Raw genomic sequence first — 8500 nt, 5'->3', positions numbered from 1 at the left:
TCTGGTAAAGGAGCGACATCCTCAGGCTGGGCAGTAGGAATCTCTGGTGGTGGAGCAGGGGTCGTAGGTGGTAATGCGGGAGCCGCAGGTGGTGGAGCTGAAGTATCCGGTGGTGCGGGAGTCGATCGGGTCACTCTCCTGCGCGCCATGTCCTACAGGAAAGAGCGAAGGCGCCTATCAACTTAAAGGCTCGCGAAGGCACACACATTAAGGGTCTGTAATAAAAGGTCGCTAGGCTATCCGAACTTAGGACTTAATCATTCATAGCAGACATGTAATGTTGTTCTTGGTTATTCCCGAGTTATGCTCTGATACCAACTTCTGTCACGCCCCGAACTCGGAAACCGGGCTCACAAAATTCCCGATCACCGAATCTGGCGCCGACAGCCTCCGTAGAACCCCATTCTCGGATCCCGACACCCATTTACCAGGTTCCGATCCTGGAATACTACAAGGAGGGTTTCAAATCATTAGTCTGATTCATAATGAGCATAACAAAAGCATAACCCATAAACAATAAGTACAAGAACACCACCACAAAATCCACTATGATCAAAAACTTTGAGTACAATGCGGCAGAAAGGGGAAATACAATGCAACAAAAGAAACAAAACTCCAGAAGCTCGGCTGCACGCTCCAACTATGGCCAGACTATGGCTGCGACTGCGTCCTGGCGTCACCTACACGCATCAATCGTGCATAAGCTTATAGAAAGCTTAGAGGGTGGTGTAAGTATGTGCGCAATATAAACGTGCTCAAAATGCAAGGTCAGAGTAATGCAGAATCATGGTGATGAGCACATGAATGTAATCAGCCGTACCAAGGCTATGCGGTGCAAGACATGAATGCTATCGGCCATAACACGGCCATGCGATGCAAGATGCAACTCAAGCATGCCAGTCCTCAACATGTATCAGTACAGTTCTCATTCTGGATAATCACCGGGGTTCAATACACTCCAAATGGCACTGTCGCTCTCCTAGGCGCAACCCAAGTGAGCGTAAGAAACCTCACTATCCGCCCGACCAATAGTCCGCCAATACCTATCCGTCACGTCGATAGCGGACCCATTCGCGTTCTTGTAAAACTTAGCCTAGTATTGCCCCATACCCTCGGGCGTTTAAGTCCACAATCCTTTCCAACCGACCACGGCACAGTGAGCGGCCTCCCGGTATTCGGCCCTCATGCGCTCGTACATCCACTCGGTCTCGCGTTGGAGTCATCCTCCGGTACCATCGGGTTTAGGAATTTTCACCCGGGGACATCTATGGCGCTCGTATGCTAGAACCAAACATTTTGGTTCAATCCGGCCACCCACGATGTGTCTGGAGGCTATGGCCCCGGTGTCGCTAAGGCGTAGTAACTACAATCACACAATGCAAGTGCATGAGTCACACTACCGGTCATGCAATAATCCTGCGTAACCCATGCGCTCATACGGGCAACTCCGCCTATCGGAGAGTTCGTATCCCCCAAAGGCATATGCTATGATCAATCACTCCTCATCCATACATATGATGCGTATGATAATAAATCATGGATATATACTAAACATGTATATAGGGATGGGCTCTGCGTATCACAGAGATGGGCCTAGACGGCCTGCAGAGTATAAGTATGGACCTATCAGTGGCCTTAAGGAGTGGGACAATGCGGACATTTAACCAACATTATCCTTACAATGTGGACGTCAAACCAACATTGTTCCCAAGGCATAGCCCGCCATAAAGTATCATTACACAAACCATAGGAAATCACACATTGCAATGGACCAATATACATCTCATTGGGCCTCGACCCATAGTTCTCAGATACATCAAATGGGCCATCTCATATGGGCCTTATATAAATCAAGTGGGCCGCATTAGTGGGCCTTATGTCATTGCAATGGGCCATAACCCATGGGCCTTTAAATACGTTAAATGGGTCGAATCACATGGGCCTTATGTATATACCAAGGTGGGCCTCAATAATGGCCACAAATACACATCCAGGTGGGCCTCAACAACGGCCACAAGTACACATTAAGTGGGCCTCAACAACGACCATATGGTTGAACAACTTGGATGCAACACATGCATCATGGTGGGGCCCATAGAGGCCCACCATCATATATATATATTATAATATTAATATATGTAAATATATACAATATTATATATAATAATAATATAATATTATATATATATGCATATATATATATATAAATATGTATGTATGTATATCCACACACACTCACACAAAGTGCACACACACCCACATGCATACACACGTGCACACACACCCACATGCATACACACGTGCACACACGTGCACACTCACGTGCAGTAGGGAGGGGGTCCCACCGTCCAGGAGGACGGTGCGGACGAACACATACATCAAGTAGGCCCCACCGTCCGTCTGGATGGTGGGCATGTAACACATGCATCACTGTGGGTCCCATGTGAGGCCCACCATAGCATTTATCTTCCATCCGATCCGTTCATAAGGTCACACGGGCCAGGGTGAAGGGGAACAACAAATTTCAACTTGATCTGGAACTTCTGTGGACCCAGAAAGGGTTTCAATGGTAGAGTTCAATTCACACTGTTTCTTGTGATGTGGGCCGCCCGAGCGTTGGATTGGCCTGATTTTTAGAGGGGGGTCCACGTCAGATAGTGGTCCACCAAATGGGCGGTGTGGATACAAAATATACATCATGGTGGGGCTCACGGATGGAGCCGTGGGTCCCTGCCTCTTGGCCGCCCGCCCGTGTAAAACGCAGCAGCGTCTGCTGCTGTGTCCCTTATATTTTTTTTAAAAAAAAAATCATGATCTTGGGGTTTTTCGAGTGCGGGGCCCACATCAGGTGGATCCGTCCCAATTATCAATTGCTGGGTCTCAAAACAAACCCAACGAGCCCAACATTGGGTATTTTTCGGAGTACAAAGACGGTAGGGTGATTTTTTACGGTAAGGAAGTTGTTTTCGTATGCTCTGGCCCACCAAAAAATTGGATTAGTCCCATCCTTAGGCTCAACGCCTAAAATGATCCCCTGAATGGGATGGGCGGCGTGGATTAAGCACAAACATCAAGGTGGGACCTGCATGAGCGGTCCGCCCCAAAACCCAAAGAAATTTCTTTTCTTTTTTTTTTTTTTTGGTTCAGCCAACGTCCAGCATCTCTGGACGTTGGACGATTTGGATAAACACTGCCTCATGGTGGGTCCCACGCGTAAGTGGCCCATGTTCATCAAGGTAGGTCCCACATGATCATGGCCTACCATATATATAAATATTAATAAAATATTATAATATATGATCTCTCCTAAAATGAGGTGGGCCTCCCTATTTGATGGATGGAGTAGATTTAATATATTGGTAGGGCCCACTTCATTCTAAGGAAGAGAGAAAGAGAGGGAAAGAGAGAGAAATAGAGAGAGATACACGGTGAGATAGAGGAGGGACCCCGCCACTATGGGCCCTCCATTTCATACATGCATACATCAAACGGGTCCCACCACATGTGGCCCAAAAAAAAAAAGGAGAAATAACGGTGGATCACCCACCTTATCTTCCTTCTCCTTGCTCCCTTGGCTTCAAATGCACCTTGCCTATGCCTTGGATGGTGGATGATGGGGGATTAATGGTGTGGATGAGAGATGGGAGGGTGTAGATGGATGATGGAAGGTGGACCACACTTGAGAGGGAGAGGAAGCTTGGACGTTTGAGGCTTGGGGGGGGTTGCTTGGAGAGATATGAGAAATGAGAGAGAGAGGGATGATAAGGATGGGTGAGGTGTGATGGGGGATGGTTTGGGTTGAAAAGTTGAAAAAGGTGTATGGTTGTTGTTGAAATTTGGAAAAGAGGGAGGTGGAAAGAATGGTGTACTTTTGGAAAAAGAGAGAATGGGTGTAGTACTTTGAGGTATGGTTGCATTTATGGTTAATTAGTGGGACTAATTGTGTAGAGATTCCCTCGAAATCCGCAACGCGCGGTGTTTCTTCGGAATAAACGCAGATTGGCATCTTCTTGCCTGGGTATCGGTTCGGTGCGCAAGTCACGGCGTTGGAACCGCGGCGACGACGCGGTCGCTATGATACAACTTTCGGATCAAGCTGATGTCGGTGTGCGGGACCTGGCTTAGGATCGTGCGCAAACACCGAATACGGTGCGAAGGTTGCCGAAATTTGACCGGAAGGACCGCGGAAGCTAACGGAATGGTACGGATTAGGACACGGGTCTTACAGATTGATTTGCCGCCCAGTTGACTAAGAGAGACTTATGATAGCCGGGTGACAGTGATACTCTAATCTCAAGGGGGGTCGTGGTTTGTAATGTAATATGGGATGTATTTATCATGTCATATAAATAACAACAATATTCTCGAACGGGCCCCAACGAGGTTTGGTCATGGATTGCATGGCAAGTTCGTCATGAAGATGACATGGGTCATGGTTCACATGAACAATGAGTCATGGTTGTAATTTAACTTCGACGATCCACTATTCGTAATAACCATAACACTACGCAATGCATAATCACGACCCACTCATAGGCTGTTCTATCCTTTGATATGGGTCGTGGTTGTAATGTTGTATAGGTCGTAGCTATGATGAAATTTGGATCCTTCATGTAATTACTAAAGGGTCGTGGTTGGTCTGTTATACGGACTGTGATTTTCGTGTATCATGGTTCGTAGTTGTCATTTTGAAATGGGTTCGTGTTAATCGTTTTGCATGGTCGTTGTTGCCTTGTTTCATGTGTCATTGTTGACAACCACGACATTGTTTTTTTGCACTACCCATTTACATGAAAACCACGATCATTATATCATGAAAACCATGACCTATTGTATGTACACAATTACCATGTGTTCGTGGCTCATATACATAAAGACTCGTTATTATCATCCACCTTGGGTTATGGTTGTCATAAAACATGGGTCGTGACTAACATTGTATAGGTATTTGTTGTCATAATACATGGAACCGGTAATGGATTGATACGTAGGTCATTGTTGTTTTAAAATATACGTGAAGCATTGGTCGTAGTTGATCTCGGTCATGTTTATCATGTTAAAATGGTCGTGCTTCACAGTTGTAATGGTTCGTGGTTGTAGCAAACATGAGAATCTTACGAGAAACACGACCCAGGCAATATGGTGTTATAATAGGTATATGGATTGTGGTTCTAGTGTTATATGGATCATGGTGCTCATGTTGTAAGGGTCGTGGTTTTAATGTCCTATAGGTCGTTGTTCTAATGTTGTTATTCACGATCCAACGTGAATAAAAACCATGACCCATTGTGCATGTTAACCATGATCACACGACAGTGTTGTGATTGTCATATACACTGGGTCGTGTTATATTTGTCCTATCCACGACCCTTCCCGTTAGAATCAGAGCGACCCTTCGGAACCAGTGCCACACTCTTTTTTAGGAAATTACATCATGTTACTTCCCTGTAATCCCTTTGGAATCAGCACGACCCTTCGGAATGTTTGACTAGCCTATAAAAGTGGTACTTGGGTTTGAAATTATTTTCACAAGCCAATCTGAAGTAAAATCCTATTGGAACACCTTAAGTATTGATGGATTTCTTTGCTCTTTCAGTCAATGTAATGAGCATATAGTCGAAGAAGCCATCGAGTTCTTCTTGCATTCATCCTCTATGGGTGATCCCATCCGTTTCCTCAAGGATGTTGACGATCTTCCTGAATATCAACGGCCTCCACTGGAAATTCTGAAGACACCTTCTCAACCAAGTGTTTCAACTCGCTAGGTGCCCTTTGAAGAGAACTGTTCTTCATATTGTATTGTAATCATGGTCGTGTACTATCAGCAGCTTTAGCTTCTCTTCTGGCAGTGACGGAAGTTTGAGTGCAACTAAATCTTCTCCTCTGGCAATGACCGTGTTATATGGGTCGTGGTTTGCATGGGTCGTAGCTTTCATGTTTCATGGGTCGTGGTTGTTACGTTTCCTCAAGGATGTTGATGATCTTCCTGAATATCAACGGCCTCCACATGAAATTCTCAAGACGCCTTCTCAACCGAGTTTTTCAGCTTGCTGGGTGCCCATTGAAGAGTCGTATTATATTATAATTATGGTCATGTATGTCAGCAGCTTTAGCTTCTCTTCCGGTAGTGATAGAAGTCAGAGTGCAAGCTTTAACTTCTCTTCTGGCAATGAATGTGTTATATGGGTAGTGGTTTTCAAATTTTCGATTCAAAATCCCTTGGAAAGGGAATTTTTGGAAAGTGGATTGACTGGTGTACCACACACCAGCGATCCTAGTTGGTGGGACGAGGATTGCTGGTTGGAGGGATATTTTCCTACTGTAAATGTCATCATGGTCGTAGTTGTCATGTTAAATCGGTCATGGCTTTTGTTTATATAGCAGAACAAATTAAAACACTGGAGATTTTATTTTTATAGCAGAAATTAGAACAATAGAGTTATGTTCCCTATTGTATGCTAAATGGGTCGTGGCTTGCATGCTACATGTGGCGCTTATTCCGGACGCTCGCTCTGAATCTGAAGGAAACGGTTGTAGTTTTTAACCACCGAAGATGAGAGTGATTCTCAGTTAAATCGGTCGTGGCTGTCTTATAGTGTTCGCAGTTGTCATGTTAAATCAGTTGTGGCTGTCTGACAATGGATCGTGATTTTTAGTTTATATAGGTCGTGGTTTGTAATGCAATATGTGATGTATTTGTCATGTTAGATCGGTCGTGGCTGTCTTACCATAAACAATTCTCTTCAACGGGCACCCAGCATTATTTGCATGGAAGATTGGTCATGGAGATGACATGGGTTGTGGTTCACATGAATAATGGGTTGTGACTGTTACTGCATATGGGTCGTTGTTCTCATTTGACAACAATGATCTATAATTTATTATAACCACGACACAATGCAATGTACAATCATGACCCACTATTGATCAAAGTTTCATTGGTCGTAGTATTGTTTGATATGAGTCATTTTTACAATGTTATATATGTCTTAGCTGTTATGATATTTGGACCCTGCATGTTAGTATTAAAGGGTCGTGGTTGTCTTGTTATACCGATCGTAACTGTCGTGTAATATGGTTCCTAGTTGATGTGAAGCATCAATCGTAGTTGTCATTTGATATGTTAAGAACTTAGTTTCTTGAACAAATTTTTTATACTACCCATCTTCCTATTCGTGGCTCATGATTATCGTCCACGTTGGGTCATGGTTGACATGAAACATGGGTCGGAACTGTCATTATATAGGTCTTGTTTGTCATGATACATGGACCTTGAATGGATTGATACATAGGTCATTGTTGTCATTTAATTCTGATGGTGGTTTACGCGAAGCAATGGTCATAGTTTATCTGGGTCGTGGTTGTCACGTTAAATTTGTTGTGGTTCATTGTCGTTAATATGGTTCGTGGTTGCCGTCCATGTTGGATCGTCATAAACAACCTCAATAGAATGAGAAACACGACCCATACAACATGACAACCACGGTCCACTTGTCATGAGTGCCGCGACCCATTGACAAGCCTGGATAGTTGTTGTGGTGCGCACTGCGCAAGGCTCTGCAAGTTGATTGGTCGTGGTTGTCATTAACAATGGATCATGAACTTACCAACGCGTCATGGTTCTAATGATAGATTGATCGTGGTTTCCATGTTGAATGGTCGTGATCCTCATTCACTTACTGTCGTCGAATACGATTCAGCACGGACGAGAACCATGATCCATTGCAAATGTGAACCACAACAAATTTAACAAAATGACAACATGACCCAAATAACACGACAACAATGACCCATATAATATGTCATTCAGGGTCATGCTTTCACGACCCAAATACAATGACAGTCACGACCCATGTATCATGTTAACCATGACCCAAACATTGATGATTATCACAAGCATTTAATCACGACCCAAAAATGGAAATAGTGTATATAACAATAGGTTGTGGTTTCCGTGATTCAAGGGTCGTGATTGTCATGTTAATTCGTCTTTCTTGCTTTTAGTCAGGGCCTTTTTTGAAACTCGACCCAAACAATGACAAAACGACGCATTATAAATGTCGACTACGACCTATCCAACATGACAACCACGATTCGTATAACATGACGACCATATTGAATGTTCTTGGGTCGTTTCTTGCCCACATGAAGGATCGTGGTTGTTATCTACGAAGGGTCGTGTTTGTCATTGTGCAAGGTAGATATGACTTTGAGCAAGTTGTGATAATGAAAGCCCTCACCATATCCTATTTGAAGCCCAAGTCCTTGGCCCAGAACTCTGTATCGTGGTTCTTATGTTATATGGGTCGTTGTGTTAATGTTTGATGTGTCGTAGTTGACATGACAATATATATATCGTCATATTCATTGTATATGGATCGCTGCAGTTATGGATCATTGTATTCAAATTTTACGGATAAGTATGCCCTCGACACGTTAACAGACGTAACGATGAAAGGTTAGGTCAGCGCCGTATTTGTGCTGTGCTTGTGTGTCTCAT

This window comes from Magnolia sinica, chromosome 10 (assembly GCF_029962835.1).
Source record: "Magnolia sinica isolate HGM2019 chromosome 10, MsV1, whole genome shotgun sequence".
Taxonomy (NCBI): Eukaryota; Viridiplantae; Streptophyta; class Magnoliopsida; order Magnoliales; family Magnoliaceae; genus Magnolia; species Magnolia sinica.
The sequence above is the reverse complement of the archived record's forward strand: the minus strand, read 5'-3'. Positions refer to the sequence as shown.